This window comes from Macrobrachium nipponense, chromosome 18 (genome assembly GCF_015104395.2).
Source record: "Macrobrachium nipponense isolate FS-2020 chromosome 18, ASM1510439v2, whole genome shotgun sequence".
Classification (NCBI taxonomy): domain Eukaryota; kingdom Metazoa; phylum Arthropoda; class Malacostraca; order Decapoda; family Palaemonidae; genus Macrobrachium; species Macrobrachium nipponense.
Window position 1 is genome coordinate 79,555,115 of NC_087211.1, and position 14,715 is coordinate 79,569,829.

Here is a 14,715-nt window from a genome sequence, read left to right on the forward strand (position 1 = left end):
CACGAGTTCCAAATCTTGGAACAATGCAATCAGAGGCTGATCTCTTGTTCGTCAGAAATGGTTTCACACTTTTTTTTCAGGCTTTTGATAAATCATTGTTCGTTTTCTTTTTTTTCTTTTTTATGACCGAGAATCTGACTTAATATGAAATTCAGACAGACGGACAGACAGACATTACAGAGTAACATTAACGAGTACTACGTATATTTTAATGTGAATATGAATTATATATATTACTAAAAAAATTACCACATGGAAATTTTAGAAAAAATAATAAAAAGGTCACATCAGTCACGTGTACTAATGATATATTTTGAAACATTTCGTAAAAACAAGGCGTGATCCGACCTCCAGCTTACTCGGGCTAGTGCTAAAATCTAGTCAAATAGAGCGTTGTTTCTCCAACAAAGATTCAAATAAATTTGCTATATTTTATTAGAAATAATTGTCTGTACTGTTTAACACGCACATTTACTTATTTTTTACATTTTCGTTCTTATAAATAAATCATAACTATTCCATCCTAAAATTCCTGTTTCTTTAACTCAACGCGAAATACCTTTTTCAGACCTTTTTGGACTCTGTCATAGACCTTTCCTACCCCCAACAAGAAAAAGAACAACAAAGTAGCTCATAGGTTTACTCCCCGAGTAAGCGAAAATGAATTGTATTAGTGTATAACCCTTGGGAATAATATGTATATCAGGCACAATATGTGTAGGATTTTTTTTTTACGAAGATTGATCCAAATATAATAATTTTTTTCGTCGATTTCTGCTTTCTTAGCTAAATATACTTTTGGTTTACCATTAAAAAAAAATAGAAATCCTCACTTTCAGTAAATTTCAAATCTGTCACAACATCTATTTTAATAATCCTCTGAATGTTTAGGCCTAAGGTGAATCACAAAAAAAAAAAGCTTCAGTGGCGATGCCTATTAATTTGCCATATAACATTTTCTTAAATCTCTCCGTCAAATTGGATGACTCGGTTAAAACGTCGGTAAAATTGGAAAGCGGAAAACAATTTGCAAAATAAACTATTTGCAATTTTCAGACGCTAAATTTCGATTGTCTGGTTTGATGGAACTGATAAGAAATCGTCTGGTTTTTGAGAAACAGAATAAGCAGGAAGACGAGACACTAAGAATTAAACCATTAGCCTTCAATTCGATTCACAACAAAACCCCAGGTCTCAATAAGAAATGTCTGGTTTTCAAGAAACAGAATAAGCCGAGACACTAAGAATTACATCATTAGCCTTCAATTCATTCCACAACAAAGCCCCAGAGCTCAGATTTCAAGAAACGGAGAAAAAAAAAGTACAAAGAAGCAATGAATACCAAATCGTTAGAAACACTGAACTGACCGACCCCACACAATCGGTTTAAAAGATGACAGGGAAATCCCATTCATAAAATATACGATCCGAACGCTGCCCGATTTCGACAGACGGTTGGTTATGACACCCGAGATGAGTTTGTGGCCTTTGAGAAGTAAAACAAGTCAAGATTCTAAAACCGCTTAAGAAGAAGAGGAAGAAGAATTAGTTACGGGAAATTGTCTAAATGGTTTATATGTCTTTAATCCAGGGTTAAGTGGATAACATATTTGTATATTTGTATATAGTTTTTCCTTGTAATTTTGACATAGAAGAAGTGGATACGGGAAATTGTTTAAATGGTTTGTCTTTTATCCAGGGTTAAGTGGATAATATATTTGTTTATAGTTTTTCCTTGTAATTTTGACAAAGGAGAAGAAGATGATACGGGAAATTGTTTAAATGATTTACCATCTATCCAGGGTTTAGTGGATAATATATTTGCGTATAGTTTTTTATTGTAATTTTGACAAAGAAGAAGATACGATAAAGTGTTTAAATAGTTTGTGTCTTCTATCCAGGGTTAATTGGATAATATATTTGTATATTTGTGTATAGTTTTCCTTGTAATTTTGAAAGCGAAAAAGAAGATGCGAGAAATTGTCTAAATGACTGATCGTCTATCTAGGGTAACTGAATATAGTTTTTTTCTTGTACTTTTGACAAAGGAGAAGAAGAAGAAGAAGATACGGGAAATTTTTTAAATGATTGATCGTCTATCCAGGGATAACTAAATATATATCTATATTTGTGTACAGATTTTTCTTGTAATTTCGACAGCTAATACGGGTGTTAGTTAGTCATCAAATGAAGGCTAATGGTATAGTTTTGACTTCGCCACGTTTTTAAAATTTTTATTTTGTTTCTCAAAAATTAGAAAATGTCTATTATTTTTCTCAAAATCGAAAATTCTACTGATCGCGCTTTTTGCAGGTCATTTGATTTTACGGGAAAAAAATTTATGAAAATATTACATAGCAGAATACAAGGCTTTTTCCAAGTCATCCGGTCTTCCGAAAAATATTTATGAAAATATTAGATATTAGTACAAATATTAGGCAACAGGACCTAAGCCTCTCTAGTCGTATTAGCCTAAATCATCACCGGAAACTTACTAGATAGATATCTTGATTGCTTTGAAGTTTTGCCGAATTTGCATACGAAAGCGAATTGATGTTTTCTGTAATTTTTTAGTTTTCTATAAAAAGAAAACTACTGAGATTTCTATATAATGTGCGGGTTTACCTACAGATACATATGCTCCTCTTTCATTTTCTCTGTCTCTCTATCTCGCTGCCAACCTCTCCAACGCGGGATAGAATGAAATATATAGGCTTAAGGCCAAGCGCTGGGACCTACAATGAGGTCAATCAGCTTTGTCAGAAGCGGTGGAAGAGTCAGATGGAGGAAAGAGAATACGAACGGAGATACAGTAAGAGGAATGCAAGGGGTCGCAGTGAGGGGCCGAAGGGACGCTGCAAAGAACCTTAAGTAATGACTACATTGCGCTGCATGAGGTGCACTGACGGTAATCTAAAACCCTATACGGGGCTATAGTAGATTCACATCAACTGTGCATCTCATGTCTAGACCAGTCTCTTACGACGCTCCTGATTGGCTGTTGATAAGCCAATCACATGGCTGGAAACTCTCCCCAGTCTCTCTCTCTCGAAAGTTCATATAGGCAGGATGTATGCTCCACCTCTCCTGAGGGATACTTTTGAAAGATGTATATCCCTCAGGAGAGGCGGAATATAGATCCTACCCATGTGAACTCTCGAGAGAGACTGAGGAGAGTTTCCAACTTTCCAGCCCTGTGACTGGCTTATTAACAGCCAATCAGGAAGCGTCGTAAGGTACTGGCCTAGACATCAAATGCACGGCTGATGTGAATCTACTATAGTCTGAAGGAGGTTGTCGATGATTCAACACTGTACATAATATATATATATATTATATATAATATATATATATATTATATATTATATTATATATATATATACCATATATGTATATATGTATGTATATACTAATATTATATATATATTATCTATATATATATATATTTAATATAATTTAAATATATATATATATATATATATATAATATCTATATATATCTTTAAATTTTACATATATATAGATATATATATAATATAGATATATATATAATACATATATTAAGACGAAAAGCCCGGGTGATCTGAACAATATTCTTGAGGGGTGTAACACCATCGTTACGAGGAAGAAAAGCCTTTTAAAATTCGTTCTGTTAATGAGCCGGAACTCTAATAAGTGCTCAGAGAGGTTATAAAGTAACACAAAGACTCATTACACTGCACGAGAAAGGACGATTGGGAGAATTAAAGAAAGAAGTTACGTTCTCTGCCATTTTAGCGACACCAGAGCAGACAGATAAATTAATCGAGCTGATTAAAGCATGTCTGAGATGAATAAAAATTTAGTTTTTATGTGGTTACTTACAAAAATTCTCTTATTTTATGGGAACTTACATAAGAATTCTCTCCTTTGAAGGGTACTTAGAAGAATTCTCTCTTTTTAAAAGTATTTGGAAGAGTTCTCTCATTTTGAAAATACTTAGAAGAATTCTCTCATTTCAAGAGATTTTAGAAGAATGCTCTCTCTTTTTTTAAAGTATTCAGAAGAGTTCTCTCCTTTTAAGAATACTCATAAGAATTCTCTCATTTGAAGAGTTTTAAGAACTTTTTTTTTTTTTTTTTCAAAAAGTACTTATAAGAATTCTCTCCTTTTAAGAGTACTTAGAATTCTCTCTCCTTTTAAAAGTACCTAGTTGAGGATATCAGAGTATGTTGCAATCTGATACGATATATAGAAGCTTCTGACAGTCTGGAGTTCTTGTAATTTTTTATTTATTTATTTATTTATTTATTTATTTATTTATTTACCCACAGCAAAGCTTTTGGGTAACTTCTACCTTTTCCAACTCGTCCTCACACTGAGACAGAATTGTTTCATTGAAGTGAAAATGTGTATTTTTTTAATAAAACCATTTTTTTTTTCACATTATCATAGTGAGGACATATGATTTTCTTTTTAAAACAAATCTTTCATATTAGGATGGTGACAATAAAAAGGCACAATGTCACTGGATTTGAAATCTAGAGAGAGCAATGTCCCAAAATGAGGCGGAAGAATTATTATTATTATTTGTTTATTTATTTATTTATCTTTTTTGTTAATTCTAATGCCTGGGCGGGGCTAAGATATGATTTATTTTGTGTCAGATGGTTGTCAGCGTTCAGGAAATATTTGGATGAAGTATTGTTCGCGAGTCGATGTTCAATTTTTTTTTTTTTTTTTTTTTTTTTTTTTGTGTGTAAGGGTTGGGGGGGGGGGGGGTGCGGGCACTGTGGGAAGAGAGTGGAGTTTGTGTGCTACTTTCAAATCATATAATGTGAAAGATGTCTCACATATCTTTATAAAGAAGTATTTGACTGACTTCTGGATTTTTGCGAAAGTGGCCAACATCTGTCCCTGATGCTTTTGTCAAATAAGTCTACGAAAATCTGTAAAGAAAAATATTTTGACAAGCCTTTCATTTTGTTAGTTTTACGTATTATGCATAACGGCGTATTCGTTAAATCTATTTACAAAATATACATTTAATATCCTTTATTTCTATACGCTCTCAAGTTAGCCTTTGCTTTCGTGTGCTAATAGGCCTAACGTTTAAAACTGTTAGACGCAGGAAGTTCAAGTAAACGCGAAATGCTCTTCTTATTACAAAGCTTAAACATATGATGAATTACTCCATAAACGTTAAAAATTACAAAACGTAATAACCACTAAGCCTTTAGATTTCATCTTCGCCCTGAAAATGTTAAATATCTTGTGGCGTCACTGGTGGGACCACTCCCCCCCCCCCTCCTTGTGGGAGGGAGGATGGCTTCGCTTGATCTGACATCATCCACTGAATCCTGGTGTATACATTCTCCTCCTCCTCCTCCTCTTCCTCCTCCTCCTTCTTCTTCTTCTTCTTCTTCTTCTTCTTCTTCTTCTTCTTCTTCTTCCTGGAGGTATGCACAGGACCACTAAAGAAAGTTGGATGTCACCCGAAGGAGACGGCGCATACTGATTGCAGATTATACCACTGAGGTTATATAGCGTCGGATAGATAGCCTATGTATAGGCGCCTGCACTCTCTGCTCTTACGTGATATTCGCTTACGTTATGTTTTTATATATATATTATATATCTCTGAAATGCATATAAGTACATGCATGAAGATCAAGATCATTATTTATATATAATATATATATGTTTTTTCTCGTTTTAGGTATCATACTCTCGTCTTTAGCGAGTCAAAACTGTAAAGATTTAAAATTGGCTGGAGGATTTTTTTTAATGTTTTAAATATCATATTCTTGTCTTGACTGAATAAAAAAACAAAGATAAATTTGCTGTAGGAAGCAGTCAGGTAAACACTGCCTTTCGTTTACGAGTATTAAATCAGTTTGTATATACTAAACTTTTTTAGTTTAATGTCTTTCATCAGTACAAAAACAGGTAAATTGAATTTGCTGCAAGAAGCATTCAGGAAACAATTGAATGTCGTCTATGACATGAAATTAGTTTGAATTTGCTAAGCTATTTATCCTATAAACACAGTTGGCTGTTAAAACACTTAACAAACAGGCATATGGCACTAAAAGAACCTGCTTATAAAGTTAGGACCAGGTCTATATAGCTCTAAATCCTGTCTCTACGTTTTGGTCTACTGCTGATTTCTAGGTGACGAGAACATAGGATGAGAAGAGAGAGAGAGAGAGAGAGAGAGAGAGAGAGAGAGAGAGAGAGAGAGAGAGAGAGAGAGAGAGAGAGAGAGAATAATGGCTAGTGTCAGGTTTACAGTCATCTCTTAAAGAGCATAACAGCCCAGTTACCCTGAGTTCACGTTTTCTTTTATCAACGCTTTGTAAAGAGAACGACAGACTAAACTGGAAAAAATATATAAAAACTCTATTGTACTTTGTTCGTCTATTCTTTGGACGTATAATAACCATTTGTCGTGTAATTACGAGAACAGAAAGAATTCAAAATGTACTCCATGTTGACTCTATAGTGTACAATTTGTGCGTCACCTGGGCCAGTCCTAATTCGAGTTTATATGTTTTTGAGGTAATTTGTGCTAATAGAAAAATGACAAAACTGTTCAGGTGTTTTGGGATATTGAACTTTTGTGACTTGTTTTGCCATTAATTGGAACAGAACGCGATGTGTATATAATTACGATGTAGTTTCAGAATAAGAAAAACTATCTGCTACGTAACTGACCACGCCCTGTAGCTTTCAATTATTCTGCAATCTCTTATAATTTCTTTATATATTCATGCACTTTTCATTTTCAGTTACTTGCTATTCACGTCAACAATATTTAAGACATATATTCTTCATGATCCAGAATGATTGAGAAGTGTTGCAGTAACTGTAATCAACTTTCAGTGTTATAGGCCTACCTATGTGCGGTAATCAGCTTTCAATGTATAGGCCTATCTTTGTACTGGGTCATTTATAAATCTAATATCGACTGTTTTATGATTATGGAGTGGTGTGAAAAGTGTTGTGATTGTACTAAATTTTCAATGTATAGGGTTACTTTATTACTACTTCATCCATGCAATCCAATGTCTATTGTTTAATGGCTATGGGAAGACTCAACAAAACCCAAGTGGTGCTACTCCAAGGTGCTATAGAACTAAAAATGTTAGTACTAGTCCCTCGGGGAACAAAGTATTATATACACCTATTTCTATGTTGTTTGGTAGACAAATTACATTGATAAACGATATCTTCGTGCGCCCGTTTACGTTACATTTGCCACCATAAGGTGTTTAGTACTAGCACCGATCGGTGTAGGTGACCTGCAACTTCAGCACGATTTCAAATCTAATTCTTCGTTGGCAGTTGGTTGCGAAAGTGAAATACTCATCGTTTTGCCAAGAACGAGTTATTGAAATTGTCATGATAGTCTGTTATTTACAACTAACGTTGGTTTTCTGGATTCGTATCAAAGAGGGTTAGGCAATAATCTCATGACTATAGGCCTATGTCTGGCCTGCAGGTTGTGTTTCAGGATGAGTGCTCTCTGCTTATAGGCCTACTGGTTAGCGCAAAGCTAAGATTATCAAGAGAGAAAAATGTTGGTAGATAAATATATTATTAATATTTGAATCTTTCACATCGTCAGCTTGATTTTGTGACTCTTTCGTGGTATGTTCATTGCATTATGATTGCAATGGTTGCCAACAGGGGACATTTTAAAATTAAATATACTTATGGGAAATAGAGATATAATTCTTTTAGGGAAGAGAGAGAGAGAGAGAGAGAGAGAGAGAGAGAGAGAGAGAGAGAGAGAGAGAGAGAGCGTGCTTAATATCTATAGTTATTCCAAACGTGACTCAAAAAAATCCCTTTGTGGGCGTTCTGTAGGCCTATACGTGTATAATCTACAGAAACCTATACGAATACCACACCTCTCGTAAGATAACAAGGGGGTTTGAGGGGGGTTGAGGGGCGAGGGGTTCAAATACACTAGCCTCTCACAAGTCACAATTTCCATTTCAGTTTCAGCAATTGGGGGGTTGGGGGTAGGGCGGGAGGAGGAGAAGAGCGGTACGACGACATGTGGTTTGGGAATGATACGTGACACCTCATTCTTCGCCTACCGCAGCTTCCCTCCGTCATCAGGTTTATATACCTTTGCGTGGATGATTCCACGTCTCGGCGGGAATAACGAGTTAGTCTTTTGTTAATATTGAAGGATAGATTCCTTAGACGCAGATATATACATAGATACACATACAGAGTAAGGAGTAAGTGAGGAAGAGAGAGGGTGTGATAGGCTAACCACTCATGATCACACGGTGTTCTAGGCCTAACCACATCAATAGCAAGGTTTCTAAAGGATGAAAGGCTCAGAATTTGCGATTCATTTCCTTATTAAGAAGGTATGATGTTAAATTTAATCAAATATGAACAATGAAAATTATATACACACCAACAATGTGTGTAAGAGTATCGGTCTAGCAATTCAATTCCAGTGTCTTATCACGATTATCTTGATGATGTCCTTATAATTTCATGTCTATAATGTGGGCTTAAAAACCGTTATATATAAATCCTAACAGGAAATATCCTTATGAATCGTGTATTATTATTATTAAGGAGGATATACCTTCTCTGAGGGCAATAATGTGGAGTGTAGTACCTGTCTCAACTCCATCTCATTTTTACAGAGCCTTCTCTATGCGTCTAATACCCTTTTGTCAGTGTTGCTAGTATATTAAGTTACCTAAGTTCATGTAAAGATGTTCTGCCATAGTAGTTTTATTTCCTCTGACGTTTATCATCATTATTGTTCTATATAGAGAAACATTTTTCGCTCTGAACAGGATACAAATCATGTGAGGCTAAAGTATATAGTGCTTTCATGTCCTCTCAGGAGGCCTACAATAGCTAGGCCTATTGTTCCCTATCTGGATTGAATGATCATAGCCTTAAGAAACTGAATTTCCTAATTATCAAATATATATTCATATAGAAAGGATGAGAAAGATCTTTAATATAGAAAGGTAGAGGTAATGAAAATGGTCACCATAGAACCACATTGTGAAATAGGCTAATGATAGGTATTAGTAGTGACAATGTGACTATTAAATACATGTTTGATCATTGGACTCGCTTTTTAAGCAGGTCTGTATACCTGCGTGTGTGTATGTGTGTCTGTCTGTCTGTCCATTGTAGATTTAATCTCCTTACTGCTCTGAGAAGGAAGGAAACAGGTTGACGTCAAACTTTATGTTAGGTAAATGGGTTCAACAAGTTCTACGTGTGTACACGCCATTCTGGCATTCAAATGAGTTTTCTTTTCATTCTGTCTTCTACTTCTTTTTCCCGTGCTTTGTCGATGGGTAGGGCATTTCAGGGCAGCTTAGATAGAGGTCAGCTACATAATATTACACCATCCATTTGAGATATAGGTCTATTACACTACACCCTCCTTTTGGGAGTAGGTCTATCATACTTCGTCCTCCTTTGGGGGCATAGGTCTATCCCATCATACACTCCTTTTGGGGCGTAGGTCTATCCCACTATACCCACCTTTCTTTTTGGGGCATAGCTAGGTCTATACACTATATGCCCTCCTTTTGGGACATAGGTCTATTACATTATGTCCTGCTTTTGGGGCAAAGGTCTATCCCATCATACCCTCCTTTTGGGATATAGGTCTATACACTACACCCTCCTTTTGGGACGCAGGTCTATCCCACTATTCCCTCCTTTCGGGGCATAGCTAGGTCTTTTCACTACACCCTCCTTTTGGGGCGTAGGTCTATTCCACTATACCCTCCTTTCAGGTCATAGGTCTATCCTACTATATACTCTCCTTTTTGGGAGTAGGTCTATAACACTATACCCTCCTTTTGGGATATAGATATATCCCACTATACCCTCCTTTTGGGACATAGTCTATTCCATTATATACTCTCCTTTCGGGAGTAGGTCTATCACACTATACCCTCATTTTCGGCCATAGATCTGTCCCACTATACCCTTCTTTTGTGACATAGGTCTATACACTATAACCCCCTTTTGGGCATAGGTCTGTCCTCCTTTTAGGCCATAGATCTGTCCCACTACACCCTTCTTTTGGAGGGGTGGGGTATAGACCTACTAAGACTCAGATCAGACGAAATTAGCGAAAACAATTCCCGCCTCTCTGACGCGCGATTCTTGAAACATGACATGATGTGTCGCCGCCGGTGACGTCTGCGGGCGCGCGGGACCAACGGACCTCTTTACACAAGAGGGTTTTCTGTTACTCGATATCGTCCTCCGGAGATTCGAATTTCGCGTCGTCCGAAGTCTCCGAGCGTCTGATCATATGAGCATGACATGACTGTCCCGCTCGGCGGCGGCGGCGGCTGCTTGCTTTTACGTGACGAAACGCCTCCCGGCCTTCCTGCGTGAGCATGGACACCTTCGAAGGATTAACGACCGACTCCGAAGGGGAGAAGGGTAAGAGAGATAGCGAGAGAGAGAGAGAGAGTTTGGGAAAATGCTAATAGAAAACATGAGTCTAAGGGCTCAGTTACGTCAGCTTGGAGAGTGTAAAAATGTGTGTGTATGTGTGTGTATATGTACGATCATGAGAGAGAGAGAGAGAGAGTTTGGGAAAATGATGATAAAAATTACGTCTGCTTGGAGAGTGTAAAAAGTATGTGTGTATATGTACGAACATGAGAGAGAGAGAGAGAGAGAGAGAGAGAGAGAGAGAGAATGATGATAAAAGATAAGTCTAAAGGCTTAGTTACGTCAGCTTGGAGAGTGTACAAGGTATATGTGTGTGTATATGAACATGTGAGAGAGAGAGAGAGAGAGAGAGAGAGAGAGAGAGAGAGAGAGAGAGAGAGAGAGAGAGAGAGAGAGAGAGAGGAAAGGCTGTCAATAAATATTGCTTTACACATTTTGCCATCTGTCTTCACCTGGTGTACTCTAAAGGTATATATCCCCCCTGACCCCCCTTTGGAAGCCGTGAATGTCGAACCTCGTGCTCTTCGTCTCCCCTTACCTGCCCGATTGCACATCACGTGTCCTGTCCTGTCCCTGTCCTCTCTCTCTCTCTCTCTCTCTCTCTCTCTCCTCTCTCTCTCTCTCTAGACTCAGACTCCTCCCTCTTCTACTTAGACTAACCCAACCGCGAGCTCTGCCTTCTCTCTCAGTATCCAATCAGCTTTCTTTTCCTCGCATCTTTTTTTTTTCTGTTTCGTATCTGAGATTGTACAGACAGTCACCCCCTTCGCTCCCCCTTCCACAATCCAAACCCCCATCCATCCCTCCCCCCTCCCATCCGTTAATAATTCCCGCTCATGGGTTGTTTATTGAACGCCATTCCGTGCTATTCTCCTCCCGATAGTGGAAAATTAACATTATCCTTCTGTTAGACGTAAACCGAGGGTCATTTTTGACAGCTTCTCAAGTTCCTGCCCTAGAAAATTGATGGGTATATGCTTATCTGAGGCCTCCGTCTGCCTATCTTGCCTCTCGGTGAACTCGGAAAAGGGCTTATTTGGCAACCTCGACAAGGATATTGTTTTGTGTCTCTCTCTCAGTGTGAATCGTGCGCTCCTTCCCCGGAAGCCTAGACCGACATCATCCACGACTCTCGAACTTTTGCCGTTGGAAAGTGCCATTTTTTTCCCTCTCTCTCTCTCTCGTTTCGATAGATGAAACTAAAGTTTATTAACATTAATTAACCAGGGAGAAGAGGTTTATCAGCTCTCGAACTTTTCTCGTCGCTGGAAAGTGCAATATTTTCTCAGTTTTTTTTAGATGAGACTAAAGTTTATGGACATTAACCAGGGAGAAGAGGTTTATCAGCTCTCGGACTTTTCTCGTCGCTGGAAAGTGCAATTCTTATCTCGTTTTGCCAGATAAGCCTAAGAGTTTATTAACATTAACCAAAGACAAGAGGCTTATCAGTGACGTATCTTCTTCTTGGCAAGAAGTAATTCAACCATTTCAAAGGGTTGATTATATATATATTATTATATAAAGTTTATGATCTTTTTTTTAGCAGTGTGGGCAGAGGAGAAGCAAGGTGTCAGTGATGTGGAAAAAGTTGAATATTTTAGACCTATGAGTATTCCTGGTGTCGTTAATTTCCAAGACGACTTCATATAAGTCGATGTTGTTTTGTTTGGTTTCTATAAGTTCGGGGAATTTATTACTAGTGAATCTGCTGACGAAAGAAACTGCTATTAACGTGAAACTGACAGATAGCAGATGTTTAGCGTTCTAACAACATAACAATTGATCAGTTTCTATGCTGTCTTGTATCAGTTTTTGCTTAGTTGCTTAGAATGATTAAATGCAACCTTGTGCTGATGTTTGGTTTTTGCACAGAATGACTTTTTAAAAAAGGAATATCAACTTGATTGCTTGAGTTTGTGTCAGAACGTGTCTTACACATAAAAAGTATAAGTATTCTAATTTCATTTCGATCAAATTATATTTAACTGTTTTCAGAAACGAATTATTTTGAAAAGAAAAGATAGCCGAGTCTCGCCAGAGTAAAATATTACACCAGAAGCATCAAGATTTACAGGCTTTTTCGAGTCAGCCACTGTAAAACCACGTCGTCATCTGCGACACCTTCTGTTTTTCAAAATAGCCCGCTTTCCCTTCCGTCACCTGTCAAAATGGTCACCGAAATTCTGTTGGGGGTCATGATGGTCGCGTGCGTGACGACTGCCTGTCTCTGGACCAACTGTCAAAAGAAGAGTATCCTCGGAGAAGGGCAGTTTACGGTTTCGGGCAACACTTTCGAGGTTTAAGAGAGTCACCCTCGAAAGTGATGACCCACCCACATTTTCTTTTTTCTTTTTTTATTCACGTAGCCATGGGAGGGTCATTATGCAGCAAGCTGGTTAAAACCAGCTCTCTTAGTTTTATTTAATAATAATTCTTCGATGTTATACCATTTTCAGGTCGTGGAAATTTGAGTGAAGGAGTTTTTTTGCTAAGTCTTTGTAGGATATCTAGTGACATTCCTATTTAGGTTTGTTTTGGTTCGTGGACATGATATTATAGGAGTTCATTGGTCTAAGGAGAGAACTTTCTGTATAGGTCTACTGAAAGGTTCCCACTTCCTCCTGAGAGAGAATATTCAGTAAAAAAAAAACAAGCTGAAGTAGACTTACTCCTCTCGCTAAGACTTGACTGCCGCCATAACAGAGGCTGAAAAAGAGCCCAAGAAGACCAAGGGATAGTACTAGTACTACGATGCTGGCCGAGATCATCCTCACAGGCGTGTTCGGAGTGGCCTTCTACTTCATCCTAGACCAGATGCGAGTCCTGCGCGACAAGGAGCCCCTGGTTGTCATGCTGAAGGATGCCAAGGACGAGCCCAGCGGCCCCGAGGACAAGAAACAAAAGAAGGACGAGAAGACGCCGGCCAAGAAGAGCGGTGGCGGTGGCAGCAGCGGAGGAGGAGAGAACAGTAGGAAAGACGACTGACGTAGGAGTGTGAGTCTAGAATCTGTAGACTTAAAGGAGGAGAAGGAGGAGGAGGAGGAGGAGGAGGAGGAGGAGGAAGAAGAAGAAGAAGAAGAAGAGTTGGAGGAGAATCCCCCCCTCTCTCCTCGATAATGACTGAGTCTACGGAAGTGGTGTCTCTCTTATTTTCCCCTCTGGTATAGAGATATATAGTATAGTATATACTGCATCCTTCCTTGCATCCGGTATAAAAAGCTTTAGCATTAGTACTAGAAAAACCGCTTATTTTCGTAGCAGCAGTAGCTGGCATGCGGTAGTAGCTATAGCAGCTTCTTTAGTAGTTACTTAAACCTTAGTTCCTCTTAGAACCTTTCTTTTTTAATTAAGCCTAGGTATACTATCTCTTCAGTAGCACGTAGTGTATTTTGGGGAATAAGGCCAGTTAGGTATATGATACTTCAGCAATGTTTGTGTCTGTTTGTTCTCTTGTTTGTATGGAGTCGTAAGGTCACCAACGAAAAGTAGTGCGCATGCGCATTGAAATTCCGGCATTCTCGTAGATTTTCCGCTGAAATCTCGGCATCTGCGTAGTTTTTTTTTTTTCACCCTTTTTCCCAATCCCCACCAAAATTGGGACCTTCTTTGCATCGTACCAGAGACAGTCCAGGCTTAAAGATGTTCATTATAGCGTAAATAAGAAGGAAAATAAGAAAATAAGTCAAATCACATCCATCAGCCTAGCTGCTTACACTCAGACCAACCAACCAACCAACCAGCCAGTATAAGCGAAACGGTGTCGTAGTAATACCTAAAGACCATCATTGAATGTTCCTTACCAGAAAAGCAAAGGCTGTTTCGTCGACTTTTACGAAATATCTGGCGCCTGATGACGACCTTTGACACGTGACGAGTGAGTAAGTGAAGTGGAAGTGTAAAAAAAAAAAAAGACAGAAAAGATAAAGGTGATAATATAAGACAAGGAAATAAAAGAATAAAAAAGTGTCAGTCAGTGGAAACAGATCTTCTGAGGAGAGACCTGGTGCTACCTAGGGACGATTACTTTTTTTTTTTTAGTGTGTGTAAAGAATGATACGAAGGAGGAGCCCGGAGGAAGGGGGTTACTACCTGAAGAAGTTACAAGACGAGGAGGACTCCCAGAGTAACAATGGCGGTAAGTATAGGCCTACTACACAAGGTCTATAGGTCTACACAAGGTCTATATAGACCTACACAAGGTCTATAGGCCTACACAAGGTCTATATCGGCCTACACAAGGTCTATATAGACCTACACAAGG

At 38.1% G+C, this 14,715-nt stretch overlaps 1 protein-coding gene across 2 annotated transcripts in view; it reads left to right on the forward strand.

The window, feature by feature from the left end:
- Positions 1-14,715, forward strand: part of LOC135197239 (ras-related protein Rab-7L1-like) — a 62,499-nt gene that overhangs the window by 35,121 nt on the left and 12,663 nt on the right. The gene's annotated exons all lie outside the window — the stretch shown is intronic.